This window comes from Balaenoptera acutorostrata, chromosome 14 (genome assembly GCF_949987535.1).
Source record: "Balaenoptera acutorostrata chromosome 14, mBalAcu1.1, whole genome shotgun sequence".
NCBI classification, from domain to species: Eukaryota; Metazoa; Chordata; class Mammalia; order Artiodactyla; family Balaenopteridae; genus Balaenoptera; species Balaenoptera acutorostrata.
Window position 1 is genome coordinate 22,976,657 of NC_080077.1, and position 17,078 is coordinate 22,993,734.

The window sequence follows — 17,078 nt, forward strand, 5'->3', positions numbered from 1 at the left end:
TTCTTGTTTTTGTATCCACTGAGCCAGTCTATGTCTTTTGCTTGGAGCGTTTAATCCATTTAAATTTAAGGTAATTATCAATATGTATGTTCCTATTACCATTTTCTTAATTGTTTTGGGTTTGTTATTGTAAGTCTTTTCCTCCTCTTGTGTTTCCCACCTAGAGAAGTTCCTTTAGCTTTTGTTGTAAAGCTGGTTTGGTGCTGCTGAATTCTCTTAGCTTTTGCTTGTCTGTAAAGGTTTTAATTTCTCCTTAGAATCTCAGTGAGATCCTTGCTAGGTAGAGTGATCTTGGTTGTAGGTTTTTCCCTTTCATCACTTTAAATATGTCCTGCCACTCCCTTCTGGCTTGCAGTTTCTGCTGAAAGATAGGATGTTAACCTTATGGGGTATCCCTTGTATGTCATTTGTTGCTGTTCCCTTGCTGCTTTTAATATTTTTTATTTGTATTTAATTGTTGATAGTTTGATTAATATGTGTCTTGGCATGTTTCCCTTCGGATTTAACCCACAGGGGACTCTCTGCACTTCATGGACTTGATTGACTATTTCTTTTCCCATATTAGGGATGTTTTCAACTATAATGTCTTCAAATATTTCCTCAGTCCCTTTCTTTTTCTCTTCTTCTTCTGGGACCCCTATAATTCAAATGTTGGTGTGTTTAATGTTGTCCCAGAGGTCTCAGAAACTGTCCTCAATTCTTTTCATTCTTTTTTCTTTATTCTGCTCTACAGTAGTTATTTCCACTATTTTATCTTCCAATTCAGTTATCTGTTATTCTGCTTCAGTTATTTTGCTATTGAATCCTTCTAGAGAATTTTTAATTTCATTTATTGTGTTCTCATCATTGTTTTTTTTTGCTCTTTATTTCTTCTAGGTCCTTGTTAAATGTTTCTTGTATTTTCTCCATTCTATTTCCATGATTTTGGATCATCTTTACTATCATTACTCTGAATTCTTTTTCAGATAGACTGCATATTTCCTCTTCATTTGTTTGGTCTGGTGAGTTTTTACCTTGCTCCTTCATCTGCTGTGTATTCCTCTGTCTTCTCATTTTGCTTAACTTACTGTGTTTGGGGTCTCCTTTCTGCAGGCTGCAGGTTTATAGTTCCCGTTGTTTTTGGTGTCTGCCCCTAGTGGTTAAGGTTGGTTCAGTGGGTTGTGTTCCTTCCTGGTGGAGGGAACTGGTGCCTGTGTTCTGGTGGATGAGTCTGGATCTTGTCTTTCTGGTGGGAAGGACCGCATCTGGTGGTGTGTTTTGGGGTGTCTGTGAACTTATTATGATTTTAGGCAGCCTCTTTGTTAATGGGTGGGGTTGTTTTCCTGTCTTGCTAGTTGTTTGGCATGGGGTTTCCAGCACTGTAGCTTGTTGGTCGTTGAGTGGAGTTGGGTCTTAGCATTGAGACTGAGATCTCTGGAAGAGCTTTCACTGGTTGATATTACATGAGGCTGTGAGGTCTCTGGTGGACCAATGTCCTGAACTCGGCTCTCCCACCTAGATGCTCAGGCCTGACATCCAGCTGTATCACCAAGACCCTTTCAGCCACACAGCTCAGAAGAAAAGGGAGAAAAGAAAAAAGGAAAGAAAGAAAGAAAAAAGAAATAAAATAGTTATTAAAAAATATTGTTAACATAAAAAATTAAAATGCAATTAAAAAATAAAAGAAACAAGAGAGCAAGCAAACCAATAAACAAATCCACCAATAATAATAAGTGATAAAATCTATACTAAAAAAAACGGACAGACAGAACCCAGGACAAGTGGTAAAAGCAAACCTATACAGACAAAATCACTGAAAGAAGCATACACACACACACTCACAAAAAGAGAAAAAGAAAAAATATATATATATAAAAGGAAGAGAGAAACCAAATCAATAAACAAATCTACCAGTGATAATAAGCTCTAAATACTAAACTAAGATAAACATAAAACTAGAAACAAATTAGATGCAGAAAGCAAACCCCAAGTCTACAGTTGCTCCCAAAGTCCACCGCCTCAGTTTTGGTATGATTTGTTGTCTATCCAGGTATTCTACAGATGTAGGGTACACCAAGTTGATTGTGGAGATATAATCTGCTGTTCCTGAGGCTGCTGGGAGAAATTTCCGTTTCTCTTCTTTGTTCACACAGCTCCTAGGGTTCAGCTTTGGGTTTGGCCCTTGCTCTGCATGTAGGTTGCCCTCTGGTGTCTGTTCTTCGCCCAGATAGGAGGGTGTTAAAGGAGCAGCTGATTCATGGGCTCTGGCTCACTCAGGCCGGGGGGTGGGAGGGGTACAGGTTATGGGGCCAGCCAACAGTGACAGAGGCCAGCGTGATATTGCACCAGCTTGAGGCGTGCTGTGTGTTCTCCTGGGGAATTTGTCCCTGGATCACGCAACCCTGACAGTGGCGAGCTGCACGGACTCCTGGGAGGGGAGGTGTGGATAGTGACCTGTGCTTGCACACAGGCTTCTTGGTGGCTGTAACAGCAGCCTTAGTGTTTCATGCCTGTCTCTGGTGTCCGCACTGATAGCCTCAGCTCACGCCCATCTCTGGAGCTTGTTTAGGTGGTGCTCTGAATCCCCTCTCCTTGCACATCCCGAAACAATGGTCTCTTACCTCTTAGGCAGGTCCAGACTTTTTCCCGGGCTCCCTCCCAGCTAGCTGTGACACACTAGCCCCCTTCAGGCTGTGTTCACGCAGCCAACCCCAGTCCTCTCCCTGGGATCTGACCTCCGAAGCCCGAGCCTCAGCTCCCAGCCCCTGCCCGCCCTGGCGGGTGAGCAGACAAGCCTCTCGGGCTGGTGAGTGCTGGTTGGCACTGATCCTCTGTGCGGGAATCTCTCCACTTTGCCCTCTGCACCCCTGTTGCTGCGCTCTCCTTCAGCTCCCCCTGCCCACCCCCCATCTCCACCAGTGAAGGGGCTTCCTAGTGTGTAGAAACTTTTCCTCCTTCACAGCTCCCTCTCAGAGGTGCAGGTCCCGTCCCTGTTCTTTTGTTTCTTTTTTTCCTTTTTTCTTTTGCTCTACCCAGGTACGTGGGAGGTTCTTGCCTTTTGGGAAGTCTGAGGTCTTCGGCCAGCATTCAGTAGGTGTTCTGTAGGAGTTGTTACACATGTAGATGTCTTTTTGATGTATTTGTGGGGAGGAAGCTGATCTCCATGTATTACTCCTCTGCCATCTTGAAGGTCCTTCTAGGTTCTTTTTTACCATCATCTTTATTAAATAAATGTGGCATTACAGTAATACAAAAGCTCTATTCTATTTCATGACTAAATTCTTGATCAATTCAAAGAAAAGAATCAGTTAAACTGGATGTTTGACTTTATGTTAACAAATAGCAAATTGAGTGAACATTTCCCAGCCTTGACAATGTTTCCCTGGGACTAATTTAATAAACTAGTTTATTAGCCTAACTCTCTCTTTTCACAGATGTTTGTTGCTAAAGGAGCGTGAAGAGTGAGCACTGGGGTTTTTTACTTTGTTCTGTTGTTGGGATTCAACTAAGTTTAAATATCCAAAATAAAAAATCTGTTGTAGTGAATATTTTTATAAGTCTCAGTTATAGAAGGCTTTCTAAGCATTTCACAAAACCTAAAAACAATGAAAGAGAAAGAGAAATCAAATTTGACTCATCTAAAATTTAAATTTTTTCTTACTATATACATATGAAAGCACAGATAAGGATGAAATACAAACTGGAAATATACTTGCAATATACATGAAAAATGAAGAATTGATATCCCTATGCAAAGAACATGTGCAAATTAATGTAATAAAACTAAACCTCCATAGAAAGATTGGCAATGAACATGAAAGACAACGGGTTCCCAAAGAACTGAAAATAGTCAGCTTCACTAATAATAAAAGAAGTGCCAATTAAAAATGAAATGGGGATTTCCCTGGCTGTCCAGTGGTTGGGACTCCGGGCTTCCACTGCCGGGGGCCCAGGATTGATCCCTGGTCGGGGAGCTAACATCCCACAAGATGTGGGGTGCAGCCAAAAACAAAAAGGAAAAGAAAAGAAGTATACTTTGCTTCTCATATTGCAAAGGTAAAAGTATGTATAATACCAAATGCTGCAATGTAGAGGACATTGGGAAAAGGGCTCTATTACATATCCTTGATGGGGCTGTGACTTGACATAATCTTTCTGGGAGCAGATAGAAAATATATTTAAGAATGTAAAATATGCAAATTCTTTGATCCAGCAATCCCACTCACATAAATATCTACCCCCAAAATAAACACCTAAATGACAAAAGATATATCCACATTTATGTTTGTTGAATAATTGTCAATTATAACAGCAGAAAGGGAAGATATTAATTAAATTATGACAAACACATAAAATTGAGTACTAAGTTGCACTACAATTGATGACATACACTTTTATTGTGGTGATTTGAAAAAATATAATAGATATTGCTAAATAAAAAGAATCAGGATATAGAATTATGTGAGTGGTATTACATGATATAAAGATCTTACAAATATATAATCGTGTAGAAAGGGAGCATATTTATCAAAATGTCTACAGTGATTATCTCTGGGGCTTGAGGTGGTTTTTCACTTACCACTTTGTTCTTTCCTACAATGTTGGATTTTTTTTTCCCACTGAGAATGAGTTATTTTTCCAAAATAAGAAGCTATACATCTCATATCCGTGAAAATCAACCTATGATGATTTGAATACTAGAGCTTGTTCACAAAGTCTGATTCCTCTTCCTCCTGAGCACACAGCTATACTGCATTTCTCATCCGCCTTTGCAGTTAGGTGTGGTCATGTGACAAATTCTTTCAATAGAATTTGAGTGGAAATGATGTGTACAACTTCTGGGGAAGAATTTTTAAGAAGAGGGTGTATCACCTCCAAGTTCTTTTTCCCATTCCTCCAGCTGGATATTGATGATAAAAAGCCTCTGGGGGATGAGAGAGCCACAAGACAGAAGCAGCCTGGGCGCATCACTCACCACTTGCAATACTATGTTGAAAAAAAGTGGCTAGAGTGGGCATCCTTGTCTTGTTCCTGATCTTAGAAGAACAGATTTCAACTTTTTTACCGTTGATTGTGATGTTGGCTCTGGGCTTGTTATATATGGCCTTTATTATGTGGAGGTACATTGTCTCTATAACTTCTTTGTTGAGAGGTTTTTCATAAATGGATATTGAATTTTGTCAAATGCTTTGTCTGCAACTATGGAGATGATCATATGATTTTTGTCCTTCATTTTGTTAACATTGTGTATCACATTGACTGATTTGTGAATATTGAACCATTCTTGCATCCCTGGAATAAATCCCACTTGATCAAGGTGTATGATATTTATAATTGAATTCAGTTTGTTGATATTTTGTTGAGAATTTTTGCATCCATGTTTATCAGTGATATTGGCCTGTATTTTTTTTTTCTTGAGGCTCCTTGTCTGCTTTTTGTAGTACGCTATTTTCTATTATATTAAAATTAATTTAAAAAATCAGAACGGTCAAGCGCTGTTTGCATCTCCAATAGGTATTTCCTCTCTTTTGTCACCACTTACCATACAATGCCCAGCATTTAGGAAGTTTTTAGTTATATGACAATACCAATAAAATGCTGGTCTCAGTTGAGGGTTGCTATTAAAGATGTGAGATATTTTTCAGGTGTGAGAGTATACAATTGCTTTAGTGAAAAAGTAAGTAAGTCCAAACTTTAGGAAGCACAACTTAAATGTTTATTGATTTTTCAGCTGCATTTTAGCATCATTTTACTTTTTCTACATTTTAGAAAACTCCCTGCAAGACATTCTGAAAATCTCCCATGTGATAATAGATGTCATTTTACACAACTTTCTGTACCTGAGGCAGAATGTGCATCTCTATTAATGAGAAATATTAGTTTTGAATTCCTGAAAATGCATCAAGGTTCATAAAGTACGGAAAGCAGATGTATCACTTAACTTAGACCTTGCACAGTGGAAAGCTGGCAACATTATAGTTTTGGCATTCCATTTTGTCTAAGGTCCAGATATTATACTTTATTATACACTGTATGTTCTTGACTTCAACAAAACTAGCATGTCTGTCTTTCATTACCCAAAGAAGTGACTCCTGGGAAGTAATGATTAGATTACTATATGTATATTTTCAAAAGCAAATTGATCAGTGTTTTACAATTTTATAATGTTTGCATTGATGGTTTTAATTAAAAAAAATTTTAAATACCCACACGTACACGTTTAACAAGACTGCTTGTTACAAGAGCATGTGGAGGTTGTGCTGATAAGTGTTTTGTAAGTTTTAACCAGCAGCAGACAAATCATGCTGCTGTTGACATATAGGTATACTTGTTGCTTTTTTCATGGTGTGGTTTTACATAAGGGAAGAAACAGGTCTTTCGGAATAAGAATTTCTTTTTTTTCTGATAGACTCCAAAGCAACAGATAAGAATGCACCAGTAAAATTGTATCAGGCATTTCCCTAGAACTTTACAGAACACAAATATCATTATCAATTTTAATTAACAAGATAATTCAAAAGGTGCTTATTTACACTTAACAAGTAGGAAAACGGAAACACTTTTTAAAGTCATTTTGGCATCAACATTTTATACCAGGATTAGAAACGGACCCCCAGAATTCCAACAAAGGAATCATCAGAGACCCTATCACTACTGGGAATGGGAAACACATCTCCTTTGGCACACGTCCTCTTTATTGGATTTTCATTTTTTTACAACAATTCCCTAGCATGATATTTTAGTAGCTGCTGGGTTCATTTGGAAGCTAGTAAAGTAACAATGTCGATTAAAAGGATTAAAATCACTCTTCCCTTGGCTCTCATTCCTGCATGAATGAGTTTCATATGTGAATGTAATCCAGACATGGAAATGGTGGAAGCCAGAAAAAATAAGAACCACTGAGAAAGAAAAGTACTGAGAAAAAGCCAAGTCTGAAGGAGAACTGTACTTCTGATTTTGCTACAAAAATATTTACTGGAACATTTGGATAATTGTCAAGTGTATATATATATATATATATATATATATATATATATATATATATATATATATATACCTTTGGGGTCCCAGTAGACATTGACTGATGTCAATGTCAGATTACCTAAGGTTTTCCTTTTAACTGTAGCAATAGACACTACTACTAGGCAAGGATTTTAACCTGTACTTGTGCATGGACATCTTTGGTGAAGTTCTCAGAATAATATTTTAAATGAATAATATAAATAATATACTAGATTTCTTTTGCTGCCATAACTACTTACCACAAACTTAGTGGCTTAAATAGCATAAATTTATTGTCCAACAGCTCTGAAGATCAGAAGTCTGATAGAAGTCTCACTGGGCTAAAATTAAGGTGCTGACAGGGTTGTGTTCCTTTTTGGAGTATCTAGGGGAGAATCTGTTTCGTTGCCTCTTCCAGTTCCTAGAGGCCATCCACATTCCTTGGCTCACGGCTCCCTTTCCTCATCTTCCCTTTCCTCGTCTTTGCATTTGCCTGCAAAGGCAAATCAAGTTCTTTTCATGTCCCCCTTTCTCACTACCACTGGGAAAGGTTCTCTTTTTTTAAAGAATGCATGTGAGTAGATGGAGACCACCTAGATAACCCAGGATTCCCTCCCCACCTCAAGGTCCTTAAGTTTAACCACATCTGCAAAGTCCTTTTTGCCCTGTAAGGTAACATATTCACAGGTTCTGGGGATTAGGGCTTGGGGATCTCTGGGGACCATTATTCTACATAATTAGGATTATGGATAAAATAATTATGTGGAAATCAGTAATAAAAATATATTAAAAAGCCAAACTTGTCCTATAATAATGTGTATTTAATAACAAGATCTAGAACAGGTCTACTAATATCCATAAATTCAAAATAGTGGTGAGTGTAAATGATTTTTCAATGTATCAGTAACAACTGCAATGACTGTGATGAGGTATGAAAATATCTGTAATTTTTACTGGTAACAGAGTCACTGGAATTGCTCATACCACTGTGGTTTGTTGTTTATATTTATAATTACAAAGAATGGTAAATTTCAACTAGAGGTTAAAACAGTAAATACGTTTTTTTTCTCAATCTAGAGACCTTCTTCTCTCCCACTGATCTGGCATTTTATCATACATTGCCTTGAGATGTTATATATCTTTCATGTGTATGTTTCTTACCACCCTGATGAGCTTGGATCTCTATAAATAAAGTAATACACATCTCTGTTCCTCAGTGGAGCTTTGAGAGCTTTTAAGAGTAGTAATGGGTGAATATGTATGAAGTGATTGACCAGTTAATCAATTAATGATCCACACTGTATTTACATACATATTTAGGTGAAAATGACAAAGTTCAAGAATGTGCTTGGTCTTTTTGATGGAAAGACCATCTTTTCGAGCTAGTCCTCAAAACAAGATCTATTATATGAAAAGATTCTTGCTCTGAAAGTTGGAGTTTCTTCTTTTTTCCTCTTTCACTAATCAGTTTTGTGATCCTGAGCAAGTAAATGCATCTCTCCTGGGTCTCAATTCCATCCTTAGTGAAAATGGAAGGATTGGATTAGATCACCTCTAGGGGACCTCTACCGTCTTTAAGAGTTTGTGAATCAAAGAGTTTATATCACCTTCATCAACATTATTAAAGCTTTTAACACTTCATTAGGACTGAATTCAAGTTTCTAGTATTATACAGCTTCCTCAAGTAGTTTAAGAATTGAAATGCCTAATGCCTGAGACTTTCCTGAGAAGGTGAATTTTATTGAACACATGACTAATAAGATTCATTCCTTCTTGTCAAGAGACTCCTTTGGAGTGATATGCTAGTTCCAATTCTAGTCAAATTCTTTCATACCTAGATGAAAGAGGGATTCATTGGTGAGTTCCTTGGAAACTTTTTTATGAAAGCATTTTTGTGACCTTTTCAACAATTTTCTTATAAAAACTGTAGCATCCCAATGACTCACCTAAGCATTTGTTGATCAGTGATTCTCTGAGCAGAACTTTAGTGACATTTCATGTCAATTGTTGGGACTTAACAAGAGTTACACCCTTACTTTTGCCTTTTAAAGCTCTGAGTAGGGGACTTCCCTGGTGGTCCAGTGGGTAGGACTCCACACTCCCAATGCAGGGGACCCGGGTTTGATTCAACTAAGAGTCTGCATGCCGCAACGAAGAAGTCCACATGTCACAACTAAAGATTCCACATGCTGCAACAAAGATTCCCGCGTGCTGCAGCTAAGACCCCATGCCGCCAAAATACACAAATAAAGAAGTAAATAAATAAACAAGATGTCTATTAAAAAAAAAACAAAACTCTGCATAGAATATTCCATCCCTTTCCCATTTCTTTCCTCCACTTTATTCTCCTCCTAGCCCTGACTAGCCCTTTCTGCGTTACGTGGTGAACCCTTCTCTCACTTTGATCTTTAGGTGTCTGAGGGATGTAAGGCATAGTGTCTGGGTTAGGGCAGGGTGTTTGAAGAGCATGAAGAGAGCTAGAGCTTATACAATGTTGGGATCTACAAGTAGGTACACATTCAGCTTCAGAAAGGATAAAAAAACAAATATTTCAGTTCGAATTACCTATTCCATCTTTAAGAGATTGCTGTCTATCTCACTGGGACCATGTGACTATACTCATCCTGTTACACAGTTTCTCCTTAGGACGAATATGGCTATTTTGCTGTAACTGAAAAAAGTTATCATGTGCTTTCCTATAATTTTTTTTCCTCAGATGCTTCCCTGTTATCTTAATTACCCACCATATTTTCTCTGTTGGAATAAGGTACAACTCAATGTCACCAGCTCAATGAAATGTCTGCTCCAGCTCCCCCAGTTTGGAAAAAAGAATTAAGTTCAATAGCAATTCATGAATGTTTTCTTTCTGGCACTTTAAACTATGCTTCCAATTATGTTTATTTGTGTACATCTGCATCTCTAAGTAGATTCTGAGCTTCTGGATAGCAGAGACTTCTAAGGAAACTTTGTGCCTCAGGTTACACAGCTCAGGACTTTGTACTTTGCAACTTCTTAAGCAAAGCTTGTTGAACTGAAGTAGATTGAAAACCTACAGTATCTGTTCATCAGCGCAAAGATCATTCATTAGAAATGTTTGGATCATCTCTTGCACTCCATTTTGAGGAGAAATAACTACCCAGTAGGGTAGGAACAAAAATGCACCTCCAGTCTTAGCAGATGAGGAAATTATAATAGAAAATAAATTATTTATGATTTTCTTTGCTTTTTGTTCCACATAATTCTAAAAATAATTTTCAAAAGGATTACTGTCATTCATGAAGCAATTTCATTCTTTTTCCAATATTGTCTTAAGACACTGTTTACAAACATCTCCTGACTTTCTGTTTTCAAAAGTCTGCCAAACAAGCAGCTTGGAAAAAATTTATTTCAAGTCACTATAGTAGAAGCTCTCAGATTAATTATATATACATATGTAATATATGTAATTATATATGTAATTTATATAATATAAATATAATTACATATTACATATACACAAACACAACACACATTTAACAGGATCTTCTATGTTATTCTACCTGTGACACTGAGAGTTTTCTCATAAATGGTACCAATAAATAAAGAATTAGAGAGCTTTTGTAATAGTGACTTGGAAGAAATATTTTCTATGCTGCTTGGTTGGCAGACATTTGGAAATACATAGAAAATCAGGGGATGTTTATAGACAGTATCACAAGACAATATTAAAAAAAAGAATAAGTATATATATATTATATATATATATATATATAATATATATATACACACTCTCAGTAAGTATATATACTCATTTGTAAATAACTTAGCACACCCATGCGTTTCCCTTTAATTTCAGCATCAAAAAAAGTAGACATATTGCTTGTAGTCTTCACACATGTAGAAATAAAATCTCCAATTTTGAGAAACAGGGTCAGAAGATTATTCTCATATCATCCTATGTAGGAGTCACAACAAAAGAAGAGCAAACAAACCCACTGCAAAAAGAAAAAAAAGATACATTGGTTTTATTCAGGGTCATAGACCAATTTTAAGGGTCACATTTTCTTATTGTTCCATCAATTAATAAGATGGTTATTAATTGAGATGGCTATTAATAAGATCTTAATAAGATGGCTATTAAAATCCCCAATTATAATTCTGAATTTTTCTATTTCTCCTTGAAATGATACTAGTTTTTGCTTCATGTATTTTGAAGCTCTGTTGGTAAGTACATAAACCTTTAGGATTGTTATGTCCTCTTGATTAACTGACCACTTTTTCATTATGAAATGACTCTCTTTTTCCCTGGTAATATTCTTTGTCAGATTTTTGCTAACTGGCAATCTTTGCATTGGCAGCAGAAAATTCCCTGCCCAAAGGAACAACAATTATTTTGCCGTCTTGGTCCTTGGTTTCAACTTTGTTCAAAGGTATTTACTGAATTCTTGGCATATTAATATAAGATATACAGGGGTTATTTATTCATTAAATAGGATGGATGTCAGGATTTAAGTTTTGAAAACATGGTATAATGTGTCTAGTTCAAATGAAGACTGATTCAAGGACCACTGACCTAACCTCAAAATTTGCCTACAGAAATCTATGGAGTAGTCAGAGACTTAAGGAATCTTAGATCTTTAAAAGACATTAGATATCTAACCCAAGCTGCCTATGTTATATGTGGGATGATTAATGCTCAGAAGAAGGTCAGGGAGGGTAAATTTTCTCTAGTCAATGGGCAGAAAAGATTACAGCAACGAGGGTACCGGAACCACGGTTTCCTGACTCAGAATAGAACACTCCTTGCATTATATCACCCTGTGCCCGTGGTTTTATAATCTTCACACCTTTTCTTCAGTTGCTTGTCTTCGGAGCAGTGGGTAGAATAAAGTAGTATATACTGAGAAAAAAAATTCAAATGAGTTCTGACTTTTCTCAAAATGTTCAGGTCTCAGTGGCAGCTTCTAAAATTTTAAACTTTTATTTGCCCATTCATCTGTAAAAATAATCTTTCAGTTACAATTTCCTCAGACACCACAATTATTTCCCATTTTCACTGTGGCCTGAGTACTTTTTCCCCCCTATTTTTTTTTCCCCCTATTTTTAAGACAGAGGTTTTCTTGTCAAATAACTCCAATGGGCTTGAACATGTTAATTTCTGCTAGAGTATAGATAGACTGAGAACCTATAAGCTGCCAGCAGGGAACATGTATGTTGTTACAAAGATGCTATTAGTATATATTATAAGAATGTTCTGAGCATATCTAAGTCACTGTTATCCTTCATGTTTTCAACAGATAAAGAACCATGTATTTGAATTAGGAATCAAGACTTACTGGGTGGTATGGATGGATTCTACCAATATTCCAATATTCTGATATTGTGGAATGAGGGTTTCTTAGATAGCAAAGATTAACAAATGATTTCAGAACTTTTGGATGTAATTATCCTTATAAATTTATCTTACACTTCAATATTTGAGAACTGAGGTTTCTGAACACAATTAACATTTATTTTATGAGTTCAGTATAATGTCTTTGTTCTTCCACCCATTCATCTATTAATTTTGCCAGTTAGGATACTTAATATGCAACAGACATCATGTGAAATACTAGGGATTCACAGATGTATAAATAGCTCTTACCATACTTAGCATCTAATGATCTAATGAAGGGAATATATATATATATATATATTTTATATATATATTTAACTTACATGATATATAAGGTGAAGATGTAAATAGTAATTTTGCCAAGTTACGGTTGTTAGAGGGGTGTTATTAGTTTTATATAAAAAAGTATAGGGACTTCCTTGGTAGTGCAGTGGTTAAGAATCCACCTGCCAAGTTACGGTTTTTAGAGGGGTGTTCTTAGTTTTATATAAAAAAGTATAGGGACTTCCTTGGTAGTGCAGTGGTTAAGAATCCACCTGCCAATTTACGGAACATGGGTTCCGATCCCTGGTCCGGGAAGATCCCACATGCCACGGAGCAACTAAGCCCGTGTGCCACAACTACTGAGCATGTACTCTAGGGTCTGCGTGCTGCAACTACTGAGCCCGCATGCTGCAACTACTGAAGTCCACGTGTCCTAGAGCCCGTGCTCCGCAACGAGAAGCCACTGCAATGAGAAGCCTGCACTGCGCACCACAACAAAGAGTAGACCCCGCTGGCTGCAACTAGAGAAAGCCCGCGAGCAGCAACGAAGACCAAACGCAGCCAAAACAAAAAACAAAAACAAAAAAAAAAGTATAAAAGCACAGCACAATAGACAAATCTAAACATTCTTCTTCCTTCTCAAGGGACTTTGAATGGCTCCTGTATCACAACACAAATAGCACAGCTGAGGGGTCAAAAAGACAAAACCAACTTGATGGCTTACCAATATAAAGCAAGCAACCAATATGTTAGGAGCATATCTGAGGCGATCAAAGCCTTAAACTGTGAGAAATTTAGGTTGGAAGTCCAAGATCAAGGTGCCATCAGGGTGGGGTTCTGGTGAGTTCATTTTTTCTGGCTTGTAGGTGGCCGCCTTCTCATTGTGCCCTCGCGTGACCATGGAGAGAACACTGGCGTCTCTTATCTCCAATAACACCAGCCCTATGGACTTAGGGTCCCACCCTTATGACCTCATTTAACCTTAATTACCTCCCCAAAGGCCCTATATCCAAATATAGTCACATTGGGAGGTAGGGCTTCAACCTGTGAAGTTTCGGGGGGAGACTATTTAGTCCATAACATCTTCCCATGTATGCAATCTCACATTTATAATTCTCGGTCTTGATAAGCCATCTGCCATAGCAACACTAAATTTCTCAAATTCCCTGAATTTCTAACATTTTTTTCTCCATGTTTTTGATCATGTTTTATTTTTGCTAAGTTCTCCCTGCTTCTCTGTCTGGCAAACCTGCAGGTCAATCTCTTTTCCCAGGCCTTTCCTGACTTCCTGCAGGAAGAATGACTGTCTCATACATAACCTCTCATACAGTACAGCACTATCACGTTAAACTTTAACTGACGGTAGACGCTCAATACATATTAATATTTTTCAACAAATGGATGATACTAACACTTTTACAAAATCTCCTAATATTGCTCACTATGAAGATAGTTCTCCAGGAAGTTATATTCATGGATTATTGTTATGCAATCATTTCTTTTCCCCCAAATTTTAAGGGATATCTAAAGTAAGGGATAGGTGTTCTTGTCTCATACTTTTAGGCAAAAATTTAAAGAAATAACTAATTATAAACATTACTGTTATTCTGAAGTCCTGTGACAGTTATGTAATTAGGAAAAATAGTTATGCTGTTTAAAATAAAGAGAAAAAAACAGGTGTGTCTGGGAAACCCAGGACTCCCTAGTGATGTGGAACTCTCTCCAGATGACATATTAATCCATTGCACCAGTCATTCAAATCTGCCTATTTTCTCTCTGGACACAAACTCCATTTGCTATCAGGCCATGGCTCCAGCGTGTGTGATCATGCCCTGTATTCACTGCCTAGCACCCACAGTTAATTGGAACATATTGTCCAGATAACAAAAAAATCTAGCTGCTACACGTCCCACTAATAAAAGGAATTGTCCAGTGACCTTGATAACATCTCACTTTTCTCATAATAATTTAACTGATCCTTTACCTACATGGATGATAATATTATTGCCTGAAATAGGCAGCCTGAGCTTAGAAAATTTCAATATTAGCTGTGTAGCCTCAGGCAAATTTATTACCCTGTGGTTGTTTCCTCATCTGTAAACAGGGACCAATGGTATGACCCACCTCTCAGGATCGCTGGCAAGATTAAATGACTACATGTAAAATACTCAGAATAGTGCCCGACATTTAGCAAACACTCAAATGTTAGTTATTATATTTACTATTATTAAAGTATCACTTAGTTGAAATTGGTCCTACTTAAGTATACTCCATTAAATGAGCTTTTAGTCTCAGAATTCCACAGGGACATCAAAGATTACAACCAACCAGGCGAGCATCCTTCCATATGAGGGATGCCTTAAAATTTTGTGATCTCTTTTGAAAATAGAACTTTTCTACTGGTGGAGGTTTATGTACTGTCCAAACTAGATGATCTGATCCAATTGCTTTGGAACATAAAATGAGTAAAGTTTAAAAAAAATGGGGATGGGTAGAGAAAGCTGTGCAGATAACCAAAAACACTCAACCCTGAGTCAGTTATTGTTCTTTTCAAGTTGAAGATAGTTGTTAACAATGCTATTAGGATTTAAGTTTCTTTAGAAAGGACAGTATATAACCATTTCTTAACACAGTCACAGTGACGTCACATTTCTAGAAGTACAAGTTATATATAAATAAATTCTATGAATACTAGGATGTTAATTTTCAAGACCTGTAACTGGGGTCTTTTTCATGGGTGTAATCTTGAAGCCTGCAAACTTCCTTGACCATAAACTTGGGAACTGTTCTTGGCTTCTAGGTCCAGTTCAGCAGTGATTTGGTGAGATGTCTGTGACAATCACTGTAGACAGAACTTATCTTTTCTTCTTCCTCCTCTGTCTGTATTGACAAAACAATGTTATCAAATAGTTTTACTGGGATGCTCACAAGAACTTGGGAACATTGTACTTCAGCCTAAATGTCAGCAGAATTCAGCGACTTTCCCCACTGCAATTAATGACTACTTGCTCCTTCCAAGTGTTCAAGTTAAATTTGGGGAGTCAACCTTCACTCCTTCTATGCTCATACCTCAGATCTGGTTTATCAGAAATACTGTGGCTCTACAGAAACCCATTACACTGTATAACCTCCACTTCTACTCCTGATCTAAGCCATCATAACATTGCACCTTGAATTGTTGCAATACTCTTTTTAACTCCTCTCCTAGCTTCCACCCTTGCCCACCTTATGGTCTTGTCTCAACACAGTAGCCAACATGATCCTTTTAAAAGTTGTATCAGGCTACTCTTTTGTTCAAAACCTTTGAGTAGCTCCCTATCTTGCTCAGAGGAAAAGCTAAGTGTTTTACAAAAAGCCTGTGTAATCCTGAGCTTCTCGCTCCTTCACCAGCCTTCCTCACTTATCCCCTCTTCCCTCCTCTGTCGACCTCCCTCTGCCATGAATACTCTTCCTCCCTTTCCCTTTTCACTCAACTGTCACCTCAGTGAGGCTTATCCCATCCTATTTAAACGTGCACAGGCCCACACACACCCAAGCATTTCCTATCCCATACTGCGGTTTTCTCCAGAGCATTTATCACTGTCTAATACAGAAGTTCCTGAAGTGTGATTCCCATCCCACGTGACGCTGATGCTGGGTGTCCGGGCACACTTCAGGCGAATCTTCCTCCCAGACTCTCAATCTTTCCGAAGGGAGTAGGGCTAAACCACTCAGACTCAGGGGACCACCAGATTACAAGATGTGTTTTGTAAAGTGTTTCTTAAAACTCAGAAGGCTGGGCCCCACCCTTAGAATTTCTGATTGGGTGGGACTGGGGTAGGGTCTGAGATTTACATTTCTAACAATTACATGTTCAAAACCACTGGTTGAATAGAATATATGATATACTTTTTATTAAGTTTGTGTTTCCTCCCCATTAGAATAAAGCTCTATGAGGCAGGGATTTTTTTTTGTTTTCTGCTGTTCCCTCATGCAAAGGATGAGGATACCAGGCACATAGTAGCTGCTCAATAAATACATGTTGACTGACCAATTGAAAACTATTTACCCTAGTGTTACATCAGAAAATTTCTAACTTTCTCCTGTCAGATTTTATATGCGGAAGTACAAAGCTAAAAAATCTTTATAGTTCAATCCCTTCATGCAAGAAAGCATTTTAAAGTAATGGGCCACAGAAACAACTGGGATTTCCCGATAGTCAGAAAACAAATGATTAACAATTTACATTATTATTGTAACATTAATAACAATAAACATTTATGGAATGCTACTACTTGCTGAGCACTTCATGTGTAGTACCTAACTTAGTGCTCATAACAAACTCTGAGGTGGCCAGTGGTGTCCCCTCCACTTTACAGGTAAGGGCTGCTACATCACAGCTCACTTCTCAGTGGACTCCATGGTTTCCACGGCATCTTCTCCCCTCCATGTGCTCTCCCAACTGGGAGCAACAGGTAGG